Source organism: Oncorhynchus masou, chromosome 5 (genome assembly GCF_036934945.1).
Source record: "Oncorhynchus masou masou isolate Uvic2021 chromosome 5, UVic_Omas_1.1, whole genome shotgun sequence".
NCBI lineage: Eukaryota > Metazoa > Chordata > Actinopteri > Salmoniformes > Salmonidae > Oncorhynchus > Oncorhynchus masou.
The window spans coordinates 53,982,006-54,001,301 of record NC_088216.1 but is presented as its reverse complement, the minus strand read 5'-3'; the positions used below and the strand labels follow the sequence as shown (position 1 = coordinate 54,001,301).

The 19,296-nt window shown below is 40.1% G+C and overlaps 1 protein-coding gene across 1 annotated transcript in view; it reads left to right on the top strand.

Moving 5' to 3' along the window:
• Positions 1-15,617: 15,617 nt before the first annotated feature.
• The window catches only part of LOC135539862 (nck-associated protein 5-like), a 135,850-nt gene continuing 132,171 nt past the window's right edge, over positions 15,618-19,296 (top strand). Inside the window, exon 1 of the mRNA XM_064966046.1 lies at positions 15,618-15,781. The gene's annotated coding sequence lies outside the window, so the exon portion shown is untranslated. The remainder of the gene's footprint in view (positions 15,782-19,296) is intronic.

Genomic DNA, 19,296 nt, shown 5'->3' with positions numbered 1-19,296 from the left:
GAAAGGTTACAGGAGTGTTATAATAATGCGTAAGACTAAAAAGTGTAAGGATCACTTTCAGATCATTAGTGTATTTATCAGTGGCTGTCCAGTAGTGTTGACAAAGTTCATCTTAATCTAGTGTTTGTTTTCCTCCCATAGCTCTATATATTTGTCCCTTATAATTCCTTTAACTCCCTCTTTCATTTGCATGCTGCACTTCTATCGCTCTCTCACTCTCCCTTTTTTCCTTGATAATCTCTTTAGCCTTCCCTGCTCCCTCAGTTGTGAGCTTGCTGTGAAACACCTTCATTTGGTACCCTTGTACACTCTGTTTGCTTCTCCTATTCTCCCCCTTCTCTCCTCTGTTTCCACAGCACTGGGCTGGAGTTGTCTGGGTAGGCTGCCTGAGATCTACTGGCGGTTCTCCTTGAACCTGAGCACTACCTGCTACTCCACCCAGTGGCTCACTCTTGGGAAGTTTCTTGTCTAGAAAAAAGACATATCAACATAGAGGACCACATAGAACAATTCTTGTATGTGTTATTTATAGTTGAGATGGCAACGGTATAAACAAGGTGATTGATAGCTGCTCATATTATGTGTACCATGAGGTTTTATCACCCTCTTGTGGATATATAGGGACACTAAACCTTAGCAGTGTCATGATGAGGAGTAAACTATCCATGGCAGAAACAAATGCTCTGTCAAAGGAATTATGATTTGTTTTGGTTGATTTGTTTTGGTGAGTTTTGTCTCCTAACATTGAGTATTTAACATAGAATATTGAAGTCCTCGAGAAAGAAGGCCACAGTATCATCTCCAGCCAATTTCAACCAAATGAATTTGAAGACTGTTGTCAGCAGCTTAGCCCTGAACATCCTCGAAAAACCCAGCAGCAATGTAGACCTGCTACACACACATCACTGCACAAGCCTTTGGCCATTATCTCGCTAACTTGGGTGTGAGGTATACACACATGAGCTTACCGTATACTCCACCGCTCTGTTAGCAGACTGATCGGACTTGTTGCCAGTGGTGTAAAGTACTTAAGTAAAAATACTTTAAAGTACTACTTAAGTAAAACATACTTTAAAGTACTACGTAAGTAGTTTTTTGGGGTATCTGTACTTTAATATTTATATTTTTGACTACTACTTTTACTTCACTACATTCCTTAAGAAAATATTGTACTTTTTACTCCATACATTTTTCTTGAAACACAAAAGTACTCGTTACATTTTGAATGCTTAGCAGGAAAGGAAAATAGTCAAATTCACGCACATATCAACCAAACATCCCTGGTCATCCCTACTGCCTCTGATCTGGCTGACTCACTAAACACACATGCTTTGTTTGTAAATGACGTCTGAGTGTTGGAGTGTCCCTGGCTTTCTGTAAATAAAGAAAAAAGAAAATGGTGCCATCTTGTTTCTTAATATGAGTTTAAAAAAAATCATTCATACCTTTACTTTTGATACTATATATTAATGTTTTTTTTAACCCCTTTTTCTCCCCAATTCCGTGGTATCCAATTGTTAGTAGCTACTATCTTGTCTCATCGCTACAACTCCCATACGGGCTCAGGAGAGACGAAGGTTGAAAGTCTTGCGCCCTCCGATACACAACCCAACCAAGCCGCACTGCTTCTTAACACAGCACACATCCAACCCGGAAGCCAGGCGCACCAATGTGTCAGAGGAAACACTGTGCACCTGGCAACCTTGGTTAGCGTGCACTGCGCCCGGCCCGCCACAGGAGTTGCTGGTGCATGATGAGACAAGGATATCCCTACCGGCCAAGCCCTCACTAACCCGGACGATGCTAGGCCAAATGTGCGTCGCCCCATGGACCTCCCGGTCATGGCCGGTTACGACAGAGCCTGGGCGCGAACCCAGAGTATCTGGTGGCACAGCTAAGTATATTTTAAACCAAATACTTTTAGACTTTTACTCAAGTAGAATTTTACTGGGTGACTTTTACTTTTACTTAAGTCATTTTCAAGTATGACAGTTGGGTACTTTTTCCACTTTGTTGCACCCACAAGTTTCTGGAGCTCGCTCACCCAGGTTTTGGCTCATACAAAGGTCTCCTATCCAGAATAGAAAATAAAGACGAGATATGAGCAGAAGGAACAGGGAAGATGTACTGCTAGACAGGTATGAATGTCCTTCTCAAACATCTGTCTCAAACCTCTGCACAGTGGTATAGTGTAAATGCGGGATATATGCAACATTTGTGGTGAAAATTATTAACAGATGCTTAGCATTGTTGGAGAATTACTTCACTACAAATGAGTGGAAAAAGTGAGAGGAAAGGTGGAGAGATGGAGAGATTAACAGGGAAAAGATGGGAGTCATTATGCAGGAAGGAGAAGGGCTGGAGAGGAGGATTGTGGGGGAGACAGAGCTTTTGAAAGGGAGAGGGAGATGTTATCATCTAAGATGTTCATACTGTGCTGGTGATGTTCTAGACCACTATGGCTCCCTGGGCTCCTCTGTAGCACGTCGGTACTAGGCTGTGGTAGTGCTCCTGACCAGCCGTGTCCCAGATCTCAAACTTCCCCATGGCACTGTCCACACTCACCATCTGAGTCAGAAAGGCAGCTGAGTAAAGAAGAGAACATGGCAGTTCAAATCAAATCAAATTTTATTTGTCACATACACATGGTTAGCAGATGTTAATGCGAGTGTAGCGAAATGCTTGTGCTTCTAGTTCCGACAATGCAGTAATAACCAACAAGTAATCTAACTAACAATTCCAAAACTACTGTCTTATACACAAGTTAGGCTAGAAACTAGGAATGAGAGGAGGAGATGACGGGTACATAGATTGAGAGAAAAGAATACAGATTCAAAAGAAGGATAAAGAGAGAAAGTGTGCAAAATGTAAACAAGTCTCTGTGAAAAGGGGAATAATGTGGACAGATAGGAGGAAGTCAGATGACCAGATGTACAGTGCCTTGCAAAAGTGTGTTTTTTCTATTTTGTTGCATAACAACCTGTAGTTTAAATGGATTTTTAGTGTGTAATGGACATACACAAAATAGTCCAAATTGATGAAGTGAAATGAAAAAGATAACTTGTTAAAAATATATATATTTAAAAAAATGAATAATAGTGCGTGCATACAGTTGAAGTCGGAACTTTACATACACCTTAGCCAAATACATTTAAACTCAGTTTTTCACAATTCATGACATTTAATCCTAGCAAAAATTACCTGTTGTAGGTCAGTTACGATCACCACTTTCTTTTAAGAATGTGAAATGTCAGAAAATAGTAGAGAGAATGATTTATTTCAGCTTTTATTTATTTCATCACATTCCCAGTGGGTCAGACGTTTACATACACTCAATTAGTATTTGGTAGCATTATCTTTAAATTGTTTAACTTGGGTCAAATGTTTTGGGTAGCCTTCCACAAGCTTCCCACAATAAGTTGGGTGAATTTTGGCCATTCCTCCTGACAGAGCTGTGGTAACTGAGTCAGGTTTGTATGCCTCCTTGCTCGCACACGCTTTTTCAGTTCTGCCCACAAATTTTCTATAGGATTGAGGTCAGGGCTTTGTGATGACCACTCCAATACTTTGACTTTGCTGTCCTTAAGCCATTTTGCCACAACTTTGGAAGTATGCTTGGGGTCATTGTCCATTTGGAAGACCCATTTGCGACCAAGACTTAACTTCCTGACTAATGTCTTGAGATGTTGCTTCAATATATCCACATAATTTTTCTTCCTTGTGATGCCATCTATTTTGTGAAGGGCACCAGTCCCTCCTGCAGCAAAGCACCCCCACAACATGATGCTGCCACCCCGTGCTTCATGGTTGGGATTGTGTTCTTCAGCTTGCAAGCCTCCCCCTTTTTCCTCCAATGATAACGATGGTCATTATGGCCAAACAGTTCTATTTTTGTTTCATCAGACCAGAGGACATTTCTCCAAAATGTACGATCTTTGTCCCCATGTGCATTTGCAAACCGTAGTTTGGCTTTTTTATGGCGGTTTTGGAGCAGTGGCTTCTTCTTTGCTGAGCAAACATTCAGGTTATGTCGATATAGGACTCGTTTTACTGTGGATATAGACACTTTGTACCTGTTTCCTTCAGCATCTTCACAAGGTCCCTTGCTGTTGTTCTGGGATTGATTTGCACTTTTCGCACCAAAGTACATTCATCTCTAGGACACAGAACGCGTCTTCTTCCTGAGCGATATGACGGCTGCGTGGTCCTGTGGTGTTTATACTTGCACACTATTGTTTGTACAGATGACCGTGGTACCTTCAGACATTTGGAAATTGCTCCCAAGTATGAACCAGACTTGTGGAGGTCTACAATTGTAGGTCATGGCTGATTTCTTTTCATTTTCCCATGATGTCAAGCAAAGAGGCACTGAGTTTGAAGGTAAGCCTTGAAATACATCCACAGGTCCACCTCCAACTGACTCAAATTATGTCAATTAGCCTATCATAAGCTTCTAAAGCCATGACGTAATTTTCTGGAATTTTCGAAGCTGTTTTAAAGGCACAGTCAACTTAGTGTATGTAAACTTCTGACCCACTGGAATTGTGATACAGGGAATTATAAGTGAAATAATCGGTCTGTAAACAATTGTTGGAAAAATTACTTGTGTCATGCACAAAGTAGATGTCCTAACCGACTTGCCAAAACTATAGTTTGTTAACAAGAAATTTGTGGAGTGGTTGAAAAAGGAGTTTTAATGACTCCAGCCTAAGTGTATGTAAACTTCTGACTTCAACTGCATGTATGCACCCCCTTTGCTATGAAGCCCCTAAATAAGATCTAGTGCAACCAATTACCTTCAGAAGTCACATAATTTGTTAAATAAAGTCCACCTGTGTGCAATCGAAGTGTCGCATCTGTCACATGATCTCAGTATATATACACCTGTTCTGAAAGGCCCCAGATTCTGCAACACCACTAAGCAAGGGGCATCACCAAGCAAGAGGCACTATGAAGACCAAGGAGCTCTCCAAACAGGTTAGGGACAAAGTTGTGGAGAAGTACAAATCGAGGTTGGGTTCTAAAAAAATATTTCAAACTTTGAACATTCCACAGAGCACCATTAAATCCATTATTCAAAAATGGAAAGAATATGCACCACAACAAACCTGCCAAGAGAGGGCTGCCCACCAAAACTCATGGACCAGGCAAGGAGGGCATTAATCAGAGAGGCAACAAAGAGACCAAAGATAACCTTGAAGAAGCTGCAAAGCTCCACAGCGGAGATTGGAGTATCTGTCCATAGGACCACTTTAAGCCGTACACTCCACAGAGCTGGGCTTTACGGAAGAGTGGTCAGAAAAAAATAAGAAAACATGTTTGGTGTTCGCCAAAGATTCCCCAAACATATGGAAGAAGGTACTCTGGTAAGATTAGACTAAAATTGCGCTTTTTGGCCATCAAGGAAAATGCTATGTCTGGTGCAAACCCAACACCTCTCATCACCCCAAGAACAACATCCCCACAGTGAAGCATGGTGGTGGCAGCATCATGCTGTGGGGATGTTTTTTATCAGCAGGGACTGGGAAACTGGTCAGAATGATGGATGGCGCTAAATACAGGGAAATTCTTGAGGGACACCTGCTTCAGTTTTCCAGAGATTTGAGACTCTGACCGAGGTTCACCTTCCAGCAGGACAATGACTCTAAGCATATTGCTAAAGCAACGATCGAGTGGTTTAAGGGGAAACATTTAAATGTCTTGGAATGGCAGTCAAAGCCCAGACCACAATCCAATTGGGAATCTGTGGTATGACTTAAAGATTGCTGTACACCAGAGGAACCCATCCAACTTGAAGGAACTGGCAAAAAAATCCCAGTGGCTAGATGTGCAAAGCTTGTGACCTCGAAGGGACTTGCAGCTGTAATTGCTACAAAAAGTGCCTCTACAAAGTATTGACTTGGGGGGGGTGGGGGTGAATAGTTATGGACTCTCAAGTTTTCAGTTTTTTTGTCGTGTTTGTTTCACAAGAAAAAATATTTTGCATCTTCAAAGTTGTAGGGATGAAGTGTAAATTAAATGACACAAACCCCCCCAAAATCCAGTAATTCCAGGTTGTAAGGCAACAAAATAGGGAAAATGCCAAGGGGGGTGAATACTGTATTGTATTGTAATGTGTGGTTGGCACTCTACCCCCAATGGTGCTCTCCCTGAAGTCCCGGTAATGGCCTTTGACAAACTGTAGCAGCAGGCTGGACTTCCCCACTGATGTCTCCCCCAGGAAAACCAATTTAAACTGGCACAATTTACTGGATTGGGGCTGCCCACTGGGTCTTGTTCTATACCCTGCCATTTGGGCTGTGTGTTTGTGAGGGGGTTTGGAGGTTTGGAGGTTATTCTGGACATTGAGGGTGGGGGAACAGGGGAAAAGGGGGTTCAAGTGACAGCTGGGGAGAGGAGGATGGGGGAGAGGAGGATGGGTTAGGAGGGGGAGAGAGAGGTACCCCTCTCAAGGACAATAGGACCCGTCTGTCAGATGAAAAATGGAAATCTACAAGACAAAAAAATACAGAAAACAACAGATGTAGGCCTATGCCAGAATCTAGACTTTTATCATAATGGCAACCTGTCACACAATCGCAAGTGAAACCAATGTGAATCCAAATATATCTCCACGTTTGCATGCTGCTGTGTACAATACATTTTAATCTAGATCCAAAGCGAATAGCCACTAGTTAGAAAGCATTACTAGCCTGGGCTGCTTACTGAAACCTGATTTATATAAACATCTCTTATTTGTTAACCTACAACAAATAAGAGATGAACAACTGAACAATGAGAGAAAATAAAAATAATCAATAACATCAATAATTATGTGGGAAATGTAGAAGACAATAACTTTCAAAACAGGCTTTCGTTTTCTGATCCTTCTCTGCAACACTGAGTTCATCAGTTAGGCCTAGGCTACCCCAGCCTGGCCTCAAAAACGAATTTACGTTTACTGTATATGGGTTGGTTGTTTAGCAACAAACAACACATTTTGGCAAAACAAGACGGGGTTGGCATAGATTGTTGACAACATGTAAACTATATTTTGTCTCCAATGTTTAAAACATAACTAACTACATTTGCACAATGAGCACTTGTTGTTTCTTAAATACATCGTTACAGTTATTAGTTAGCTAGCTAGCAATTTTTTTGCCATACTAGCATTGACATGAAATCAGTCAAAACACCTCAAAACAAGAAATGGTATCAAGAACAAGATGAAACTAGCAGAAACAAGCCACTTGTGATTACCCACATGGCAATTTCTGGTCATTGTTGTTAACTTGGAGATTTCCGAGTTTCCAGTTGTTTTGAACATAAAATTAGTCTCAGCGGAGGGAGGGGGAGAGCACAGAGCCTCTTACGGTCCCTGCTTTCTCCTTACTTTTCTCTAGTGAGACTGACCAGAGAGAGGGGACACTGCATAGCCAGGGGAAGTAGGGTTGTTGAGGGTGCTGCAGCATCACCTGAAAAATCTTAAAATATATATACATTATTTTAGGAAACAAATGTTTTTTTTCCCACAAAAGTAGTGCACTAGTCCTTTACTAGTATTAGCAGACCGATATAGACCTCTGTAGGGCAGGCAAAAACCTTTGTTCAGTAGCTCTGCTTTGGCAAATAAAGGTATTTGTATAATTAAGAACAGTATCTTGCCAGATTCAATAGATCTACTTGTAAGAGTTGTTGCCCTGTCCCTTTCTCTGTGATTGTCATTCTAATGGAATCCCGAAAGAACAAAACCTTGTCCTCAAACATGTACATCAAATGGTGGAAGGTTATGGACAAAGACACAAAACATCCAAATCAAATTAAATATTTTTCTTGATCAAATTGCATGGAAAACAACCACTTTTTGTGAATTATTAATTTACCATCCTTACAAACCACTTAAAGTAAATGTACGTTACTGTATTGTACATAGGCAGGTCATCTAGGTTTTTACCAATACACTTTCCATCACCATGAAGAAAAACAACGCACAATACAGTAAGTGTGTACATTGAGTCATCACGTGGTTTGTGATGATGTGGCTTAGTTGGTGGAGAATGGCACTTGCAATGTTAGGATTGTGGGTTCGATTCCTACGGGGGGAACAGTACGTAAATGTTTGCACTAACTGCTGTAAGTAAAGGAATGAAAAGACCATTTCAGTGTTCACATAGAAAAAAGTTGCATTTGCAAAGTATTTCAAGAAACTGGGAAACATACACATACACATACAAAAGTTTGGGGTCACATAGAAATGTCCATGTTTTTGAAAGAAAAGCAAATTTTTTATCCATTAATATAACATCAAATTGATCAGAAATACAGTGACAACATTGTTAATGTTGTAAATGACCATTGTAGCTGAAAACGGCAGATGTTTTAATGAAATATCTACATAGGCGTACAGAGGCCGATTATCAGCAACCATCACTCCTATGTTACAATGGCACATTGTGTTAGCAAATACAAGTTTATAATTTTAAAAGGCTAATTGATCATTAGAAAACCCTTTGCAGTTATGTTAGCACAGCTGAAAACTTCTTTAGACTAGTTGAGTATCTGGAGCATCAGCATTTGTGGGTCAAAATGGCTCAAAATGGCCAGAAACAAATAACTTTCTTCTGAAACTCGTCAGTCTATTCTTGTTATCGTCAGTCTATTCTTGTTCACATGGAATAGAAATGAAGGCTATTGCATGCGAACAATTGCCAAGAAACTGAAGATCTCATACAGCGTTGTGTACTACTCCCTTCACAGAACAGAGCAAACTGCCTCTAACCAGAATAGAAAGAGGAGTTAGAGGTGCACAACTGAGCAAGAGGACAAGTACATTAGAGTTTCTAGTTTGAGAAACAGACGCCTCACAAGTCCTCAACTGGCAGCTTCATTAAATAGAATCTGCAAAACACCAGTTTCAACGTCAACAGTGAAGAGGCGATGCCAGGATGCTGGCCTTCATGGCAGAGTTCGTCTGTCCAGTGTCTGTGTTCTCTTGCCCATCTTAATCTTTTATTTTTATTGTGTCACGCCCTGACCACAGAGAGCCCTTGTTTCTCTATGGCGTAGGAGGTCAGGGTGTGACTAGGGTATTCTAGTTTATAATTTACATGTTGTGTTCTAGTTTATGTTTCCTATGTTGGTGTTTTTGTATGATATCCAATTAGAGGCAGCTGTTAATCATTGTCTCTAATTGGGGATCATATTTAAGTAGATATTTTTCCCACCTATGTTTGTGGGATATTGTTTTGTGCATCACGTTGTCACGTTTAGTTAGTTAGTTAGGTGTTTGTTTGTTATAGATTTGGTTTTGTTTAAGTTTCTCTTTGAATTAAATATGTGGAACTCAACATCCGCTGTGCCTTGGTTCTGTTCTTACGACAGATGACAGCCGTGACATATTGGTCAGTCTGAGATAGGGCTTTTTCTTTGCAACTCTGCCAAGAAGGCCAGCATAAATTTGATGTTATTTTAAAGGACAAAGAATGTGCTTTTCTTTCAAAAACAAGGACATTTCCACGTGTCCCTGAACTTTTGAACGGTAGTGTATATCAAGCAAGTATTTTTATATTCCACAAGTATTATCAAATTAACTGTTTTGTACAGAAAATAATCACTCACATGCTGGTAAACACTCATACATTTGGTATTTTCACAAAAGTACTGCACTGGGCCTTTACCAGTCCTGTTGTAGCTGACTGGATATAGACGTCTTCAGCGCAAGCTGCTAATAACAATAATAAAAACACGTTGCTATCAATACACTTGGCTACTCATTCATTGCAGTGCCAGGGGAAGTATGGATATACACTTTTTATGTTTTCTAATATTGTTGAGTAAAACAGTTTTGACTGTGCTGAATAAGAACATGGACATGAACTCACTCATAAAATATCAGCTTTTTGCTGTATTCGTTCAGTCTCTCTCTCGTCAAGGTTTTAAAAGTTATGAATCTCACATATGCTAGTATTAAACTTTGGGGTGGCGGGGGTTGTGGAAACTGTAGGCAGGGTGATTTGAGCTATCCGATTGGCCAGTACTGTAGGCGTGCTGTATTTATCTCCCTCCCAGTCCACCGTAGAGGCGGAGTTTGTCCTCTCAGACAAATGAAATTGTTCAAAATCGGGACATTTTGTATACCCGGCGAGCAGGGCTTCTGAATCAAGTGCACTTACTGCCAACAGCGCAAGCCTTTAGCGTTGGCTTTTCTACAGAAATATTTGGTGATCGACTAGGAATGACAAGACCGGTGACCACTGACATAATGCCTATTTACTATATATATTTTAAACCACTTAAGACTGCTGGTTGTGATACAGCCTGGAATCAAACCTGGGTCTGTAGTGACGGACTGCTTTGCCACTGGGGAGCCCCTATCTGAGCAGAATAGAAAAGCTATCAACTCTTAATTTTATTATAAACGTTTGTCCTAAAATGCCAACACTTAACGTGTAACTAAATTGTTAGAATAGAATATGCCTATATCTGTGCAGAATAGAATAGAAGAGCTAAGCAGAATAGAACTGAGCTGAGCAGAGAATATAATAGAAAAGGCTAGATCTGAGCAGACTAGAATATCATTCCTTTTTTATTTTTACATCAGTTGAAGCGAAACATTTAAGTCCATTGTTTTTGTTATGATGTGGTAAGACAGTTGTAATAAATTACTTAATGCCTTAAATAGCTTTCTTCAAACATCGGGGTATATTTCAATAGTTGAAATTACCCATAATAGTAACCATACATATAATTAACTATACATATAAATATGATTGATTATGGGCTTCAAAATTAATTGCTTCATGAATTTGATGGGGTCCTCATCTAATGCAGTTTTTCTTACTTTCATTGTTGTTAACAGACCATGTCTTTAACAAATGAGTAACCATTACTCAACTCAAACCCTATCATCATCACTGGGTGATAAGACCATCTAACCTACATTAAAGGATTAGTTCACCTAGATTAAAAAAATACATCTTGGTTTCCTTACTCTCTAAGCAGTATATGGACTAGGTAAGACAGCAACCCATGCTTTGATTTTGTTTAACTGGCCACTGTCTCCAAATGCTAACTTTTTAACATTTGTGTCCAAAAGCCAATGGGACTCCCCAACTCTATTTAACCAGAGTTTCTAAAACCAGAGGTGCCACATTGCTAGACTTCCAGGAATGCTTGCGAAACAGGCCATGCAGACCAGGCCAGGGTTTGGGGTTAGAGAAGTCCATGAGAGAAGAGAAAATGAATCCTTAGTTAATTTTCTCAAACTCTAAATGCACAACCTACATTCTAGCCAATGTCTTGAACATATTATCACTCCAACCTCCTGAAAGTGACAAACTGACACATTTTCATCAAGAACAACATATCTAAGGAAAGCCTTTGATTTGACGTCCTGCATTAAATCAAGCTGACATAATTTACACAATGCAAAAATCTAATAATTTAATATTGAAATAAAATTGGTGCAATTTAAGGCCAAGTGGCAAACAATAATGCAGGCACTCTGGATGGGGGTGTGAGCATGCGAGTCTTTGTGTGTCTAAGTTGTTGTTCGTATGTATAAGTTTGTTTTTGGAGTTACATTTTATTTTAATGGGGGAAAAAATATTATTACAAATAAAGATTTGACTGGGTCTTAGATTTGATTTGACTGTGGTATTAGTTCATAGGCTGGGGGGGGTCGATCGGGTTCACATGGGCTGATGTCTCATAGTGATTTTCTTGAAGGTCTATGTCCCTAGAGTTGGAAAATGTGTTCAGCAATGGCAGCTTTCTCTGTTATCATTCTTTCTTTCATCCCTCCATCCCTCCGAAGCCTTTTTCTAATATGGCCGCCAAACTCAATAGGGTCTTATTGGATCAATTTCACATAACCATACCTGTATGAAATATAATTGTAGCATGCAAAATAACATGTTCATAGTGATGTAGCATACATTGCCAAATGAGCCAGGTGTGTCAGATATATAAAGATGTTACATTATTCTCAGAAATGTGGTAAGAATGTGCCCAAAAAGCTGTCAGAATCGCAGATTTCTGAAAATGTAACCAGGCATGTCAAATAAGAATAAATTATTATTTACATTTACGGCCTAGCAAGAAGCAAAAGGCCTCTTGTGGGGACTGGGACAAAAATGCACATCATGACAAAAAAGACACCACAACACTACATAAAGACAAATCAACAACACAACATGGAAGCAACACAACATGATAACAGCACAACATGGTAGCAACACAGCATGACAGCACAACATGGTAGCAGCACAACATGGCAGCAGGACAACATGGTAACAGCACAAACATGGCACAAACAATGTTAAGCACAGACAACTGCACGAAGGACAAAATGGTAGGGCCAAAACATATCACGCTAAGCAGAAACGAGTGTCCATGTCTTTGAATGTAGAGATAGAGAGAACTGTCCAGTTTGAGTGTTTTTTGTAGCTCGTTCCAGTCATTATCTGCAGCAAACTGAAAAGAGGAGCGACCCAGGAATGTGTATGTTTGAGGACCTTTACCAGAATGTGACTGGCAGAATGGATGCTGTATATGGCGGATGAGGGTTGCAGTAGGTATCTCAGTTCGGGTTTAGTGAGGCCTAAGAGGGTTTGATAAATAAGCGTCAACCAGTGGGTCTTGCGCGATGTATGATGAGATGGCCAGTTTAGAGAGGAGTACAGAGTGCAGTGATGTGTCCTATAAGAAACAAATCTGATGGCGGAATGGTAACGAACATCTTGCCGTCCGAGAGCACCCTTAACTGTTGATCTGTAAATTGTGTTTCCGTAATCTAGCACGGGTAGGATGATCTGAATCAGGGTTAATTTGTCAGATGGGGTGGGAGGAACGATTACTATGGAGGAAAACAAGTCTAGATTGAACCTTTGCATGCACCTTTGATATGTGCTGAGAGGACAGCGTACTGTCTAGCCATACTACTAGTCATAACTTGTATGAGGTGACTACCTCAAGCTAAAAACCCTTTTAGGGTAAAACATATTGTAATTCCTATGCAATTTTACACATTTCTAGTCCTGTGTTATATGGAAACAGTTAACAGAATGACTTGGTATATCATGTTAATCAGCTCACATCTATGACTTTTCACTTTTAGGGTACGTTCTCCTCACAATTCTGTGAATAATTGAAAATCTTTCCAATCTGGCACACCTGGCTCATTTGGTTGTGTATTCTACATCACTATGTTTTAAGATATTATTGGGCGTACAACAATATATAACATACAGGCATGGTCAGGTGAAATGTATCCAAAAAGACCCCATTAAGTTGTTTGGCGGCCATATTGGAAAAAGGCTTTTTAATGCATGAATCCTGTGATTGCCCTGTATATACAAATATTTTTAAAACCCTGTTCTAGCTGTGTGTGTGCAATTTGATGGTTCTGTTACAATCCAAAAACATAGCTGCCCCACTACATGGAATTATATAGCTAAGCTAACAACATTCTAATGACAATGAGAAAATATGGGCTAATTTTAACAATAGTTGTAAGTGGTGCTTTCAAAGTTGATTATGCTACAGTATATATAATTTGAAAGTTAATCTCATGATCTTTCAGACCCACTTGTCAAACAATGTTTAAAATGTATCAGGGTTTCCTTTTTAAACTCATTTATACAGGTAATTCTGACATGTACCATATAGGTCAAAGGTCAAAGTTCTGTTGACCTGAACATTCCCGAAAATGTGTCTGATGGACAGCTGGGAATCTAAACTTCCAATGATATATAATTAAAGGGTATCAATCAGTGTGCAATAACTTGTTGTATACTGACATTGTTCGTCATGGGATCCATAATCCCTATAGGAAAAAAGTATGGGTTGGAGGGATGAAAGAAAGCATGATAACACAGAGAAAGCTGTCATTTCTGGGCTGTTATCACACATTTTCCAACTCTAAGGACATAGACCTTCAAGAAAATCACTATGAGACATTGCCACCCAAGTGAGCCCGACAGCGAAAGTATGGGGGTCTGGCCCATGGATTATATTTAACTTCAGATGCCCACCTTGCATATTTTTAAATAAACATATACAATGATGTCAGGACAGTGGAATGCAGTGTAGTAGCACAATACCCTAACTTCCTGAGGTCAGGTATTTTTATGCCTCAGAGAGGAAGCCAGAATTCCTGTTTACGGATCCATGGGTCTCCCAGTGCTGTGTTCGAGAGGAGACATCTGTCCTACTTGGAAAATCACCATTATAAATATCAACCACTACTCACATTGGACACTGTGAGATCACCACTCTGTCTATCGCAGCCTTACTGTGATGCAAACCTGGATTCAAATATGATTTGAAATCATTTCAAATACTTTAGCTGTGCTTCATTGATCTTGCTTGTTGCAATGGAACCAATAGAAATATCTCAGAAGTGCAAACCCTGCTCACCTGGCACTCCAGGCAGGTTAAAGCAAACGCTCAAAGCATTTGAAAGATCTCAAATAATATTTGAACTGAGGTCTGCTGTGATGTTGGTGTGCCGGAGCCTGTTATTATATCCCTTTTATGTCACAGGAGGGCGCCTTCTTCACAAAAACGGCTTAGGTACCCTTTCAATAGAGGACATAATAGCGTCTATGGTGGACCTGACGTTAACATTTATTGTGAAAGATAGAAGAGTATGGGGTGTTGAAGTACTATTGGAGCAGCCAATGTCTGTGTGGTACTCACATCTTATTTTGAAAACGAACGCAAACAAATCTTACTCAATTATTTTATTTTATTGTTTACTTGAGGGTTTTAGACATGTATGGTGAGTAGTGGTGATTAGTGGTTATGCTGATGATTATTAAAGGATGCAGGATGGGAAGGAGTATATGAGTGTATGGGAAAATGCTATTTCTGACTAGCCATAATAAAACACCTTATCCCACCTCATATATCTCCTCCATTTCCATCTCTCTCAAAGCAGTCAAGGAATTTGAGGAGATAGCAAACTCTAGGTCTATAATGTACATGAAATACAATTATGCATCTACATGAGAAGTTGTATACATGCACAGGGTCACCATACTCAATCTACTCACTTATAGTTGTCAAACGTAGAGTTAATGTGTCAGAAAGACGGGAATGGGGAAATTACCATGTAAAACACAAAATTACATGTTGGGTAAATTAATCTCGGTTACACCAGAACTAAAATCTCTCGTGCAATTGGTCAGTTGCTCCATTAAAGTTTACATAGATCTGTCCACGAGAGATTATGGGGAAATAAATCACTACATGACTGGAGCACAGGACTTTCTGAGCATTTACACCCATTGCATATAATCTAAAAAAAATATATTTTTTAACGTATATTATAGTATACTTTATTATGGTATGTTATTGTAGCCTACCTATAGTAGCTTGTATGCTGTATAGTAGGCTATAGTAGACTGTATATAGAATAGTAGTCATTAATTTACTATAACAACATAATAGTACCACGGGATGTCTTGTACTTAATAAAATATTGGAGTAAGATTTGTTTGCGTTCGTTTTCAAAATAAGATGTGAGTACCACACAGACATTGGCTGCCCCAATGAGAGCGGGGAGTCGAGAGCAATTTAAAGCCATGACATCACATTTCATGACGACCGCATCCAAATGCGGAAAGACCTCGGTGCGGCTCTTATTTCAATCTGTCTCTGTTCGAGGAAAATAAGGAATGCAGCTTTTTTTAGACAATACGGAGTATCTCGATGTTTATTTTTAGACGTGCAGTATTTAACGTTGGTGCTGTATGACTGTCCGTTTATCTCTCTATGAAGCACCATTTTTCTAGACTAGGTAAGTGAACGTTATATTCATCACCGTGTACCGAGGTACCGTTTGAAAAAAAAATGCTTACGAGTAACGTTAGGGTGCTGGGATAAACCTTAGACTGGGTATTTAATGTGATGAAGAACGTTGCAAACAATGTATGAGGATGCCACAGAGATGTGTTTGTAGTAGCCTACTCATACTCCCATGTAGGCCTATTTGGCGGTGCCTGTGGTACGTAAACAATGAATTATTATGTGACGTTCATGTCGCTGTATTAATTTAAACGTGAACAGGAAACCGGTTACTCGGGGAACATTTTTACACCCAGACGGTCATCACGATAATATACCACATTAAAATCTTGCCACGCATTGGACATCGCCTAATATTTTTTTTTTCTATAGCAAAATACTAATTAAATACTATCTGACTAAAAACAACTCTATGGTGAAGGAAGTCTTATTGACATGTAAGTGGGAGTTTTGATGGGCTACAACACTATCATTAGTAAATAGTAGTTTGCTGTTATTGTCTTATTGTGTCATTATGGAACATGATACAAACTTGATACTTTTCTTAGGCTACAGAACAATGAAGGACAACATGGGTCAGATGGGGCGCAACATCTGCTCAAACTATCAGTCTTGATCCTCTGTAGTCTGTACTCTGAGGCATGTCACATTTGTAAGCCTGCAGTCAATTTATGCCTTTACTTGCACAGCTATGTCGAGAGAATGAATGCATTGTCATCAGCTTCTCAAGTGAATACGACATGCACACATCTTGAAATCGTTTTACATTATTTTCAGACTGATTGTTTGGTTTGGAAAGTACAGTAAATCTGGAGTAAATGGCTGCAATATATTCTGGACATTGGCTGCACCTGTTAGCATAGTCAAATATTTTCTTGAGCCTATCTTGATCCAAATGGGCCAGTAATGTGTGCCAGCAGCGCTGACTCCAAATGATTCGGACATCACCGCTCTCACAGTCGTGTCAGTAGGGCCGGCTCCTTGGTAAATTAGTCTAGCCAGCTGTAGGTGCCCAGGGGCCCTGACCTCCAGGGGGCCCTCATTGATTGTATTAGTCACTCTTACTCATATATCATTAACAGGGCATAAATCATGGCAAAATATGTAGAATTGCAGGGGCCCCCAAAAGGCTAGAGCTGGCCCCGAGAGTCAGTCATCATGATGACTGCTACCTAGGTTGTAAATGTTAAAACTAATAGCCTGATATCTTTGGTCAGTGCTAATGTGATGAGTACATGGTTGTTTCTAAAAGTGTCTCAGTACATGATAGTGTGATTTGCAAAATATGCATATGATACCTAGATGTATAGCATCAGTAAGCGTACTGCGAGCTGCTGCTTTCATCAGCGGGACACTAATACAGACGCCTATAAGAAATCCCGCTATGCCCTCAGACGAACCATCAAACAGGCAAAGCTTTAATACAGGACTAAGATTGAATCCTACTACACCGGTTCTGATGCTCGTCGGATGTGGCAGGGCTTGCAAACTACTACGGACTATAAAGGGAAACCCAGCCGCGAGCTGCCCAGTGACGCAAGTGTACCAGGTGAGCTAAATGCCTTTTATGCTCGCTTCGAGGCAAGCAACACAAAAGCATGCATGAGAACACTAGCTGTTCCGGACGACTGTATGATCATCATCTCAGTAGCTGATGTGAACAAGACCTTTCAACAGGTCAACATTCACAAAGCCGCAGGGCCAGACAGATTACCAAGACATGTACTCCGAGTGTGCACTGACCAACTGGCAAGTGTCTTCACTGACATTTTCAACCTGTCCCTGACCTCGTCTGTAATACCTATACTACCGTTCAAGAGTTTGGGGTCACTTAGAAATGTCCATGTTTTTGAAAGAAAATCACTTTTTTTTGCCAATATAACATCAAATTGATCAGAAATACAGTGTAGACATTGTTAATGTTGTAAATGACTATTGTAGCTGGAAACTGCAGATTTGTTAATGTAATATCTACATAGGCGTACAGAGGCCCATTATCAGAAACCATCACTCCTGTGTTCCAATGGCACGTTGTGTTAGCTAATCCAGGTTTATCATTTTAAAAGGCTAATTGATCATTAGAAAAACCTTTTGCAATTATGTGTGAAAACTGTGGTGCTGTTTTAAAAAAGCAATAAAACTGGCCTTCTTTAGACTAGTTGAGTATCTGGAGCATCAGTATTTGTGGCTTTGATAAAAAACTCAAAATGGCCAGAAACAAATAACTTTCTTCTAAAACTCGTCAGTCTATTCTTGTTCTGAGAAATGTAGGCTATTCCATGCTAGAAAGGGCCAAGAAACTGAAGATCTCGTACAACGCTGTGCACTACTCCTGTCAAAGAACAGCGCAAACTGCCTCAAACCAGAATAGAAAGAGGAGGGGAGGCCCCGGTGCACAACTGAGCAAGTGGACAAGTACATTAGAGTATCTAGTTTGAGAAACAGATGGCTCACAAGTCCTCAACTGGCAGCATCATTAAATAGTACCCGCAAAACACCAGTCTCAACGTCAACAGTGAAGAGGCGACTCCGGGATGCTGGCCTTCATGGCAGAGTTGCAAAGAAAAGCCATATCTCAGACTGGCCAATAAAAATAAAAGATTAAGATGGGCAAAAGAACAGACACGGGACAGAGGAAGATTGGAAAAAGTGTTATGGACAGACAAATCTAAGTTTGAGGTGTTCGGAACACAAAGAAGAACATTCGTGAGACGCAGAAAAAATGAAAAGATGCTGGAGGAGTGCTTGACGCCATCTGTCACCATTTGAGGCAATGTGATGGTCTGGGGGTGCTTTGGTGGTGAAGTGGGAGATTTGTACAAGGTAAAAGGGATCTTGAAGAAGGCTATCACTCAATTTTGCAACGCCATGCCATACCCTGTGGACGGTGCTTAATTGGAGCCAATTTTCTCCTACAACAGGACAATGACCCAAAGCACAGCTCCAAACTATGCAAAAACTATTTAGGGAAGAAGCAGTCTGCTGGTATTCTGTCTATAATAGAGTGGGCCAGCACAGTTTTTACTTTATTTTACTAGGCAAGTCAGTTAAGAACAAATTCTTATTTTCAATGACCGCTTAGGAACAGTGGGTTAACTGCCTGTTCTGGGGCAGAACGACAGATTTTGTACCAAGTAAGCTCGGGGATTTGAACTTGCAACCTTTCGGTTACTAATCCAAAGCTCTCGGATTTCAACCCTATTGAGCTGTTGTGGGAGCAGCTTGGCCGTATGGTATGTAAGAAGTGCCAATCCAACTTGTGGGAGGTGCCTCAGAAAGCAGGGGGTGAAATCGCTTCAGATTACCTCCACAAATTGAATGCCAAAGGTCTGCAAGGTTGTAATTTCTGCAAATTGAGGATTCTTTGACGAAGACAAAGTTTTAAGGACACAATTATTATTTCAATAAAACAAATCATTATTTATTATCTTGTCAACGTCTTGACTATATTTCCTATTAATTTTGCAAATAATTTCATGTATGTTTTCATGGAAAACAAGGAAATAT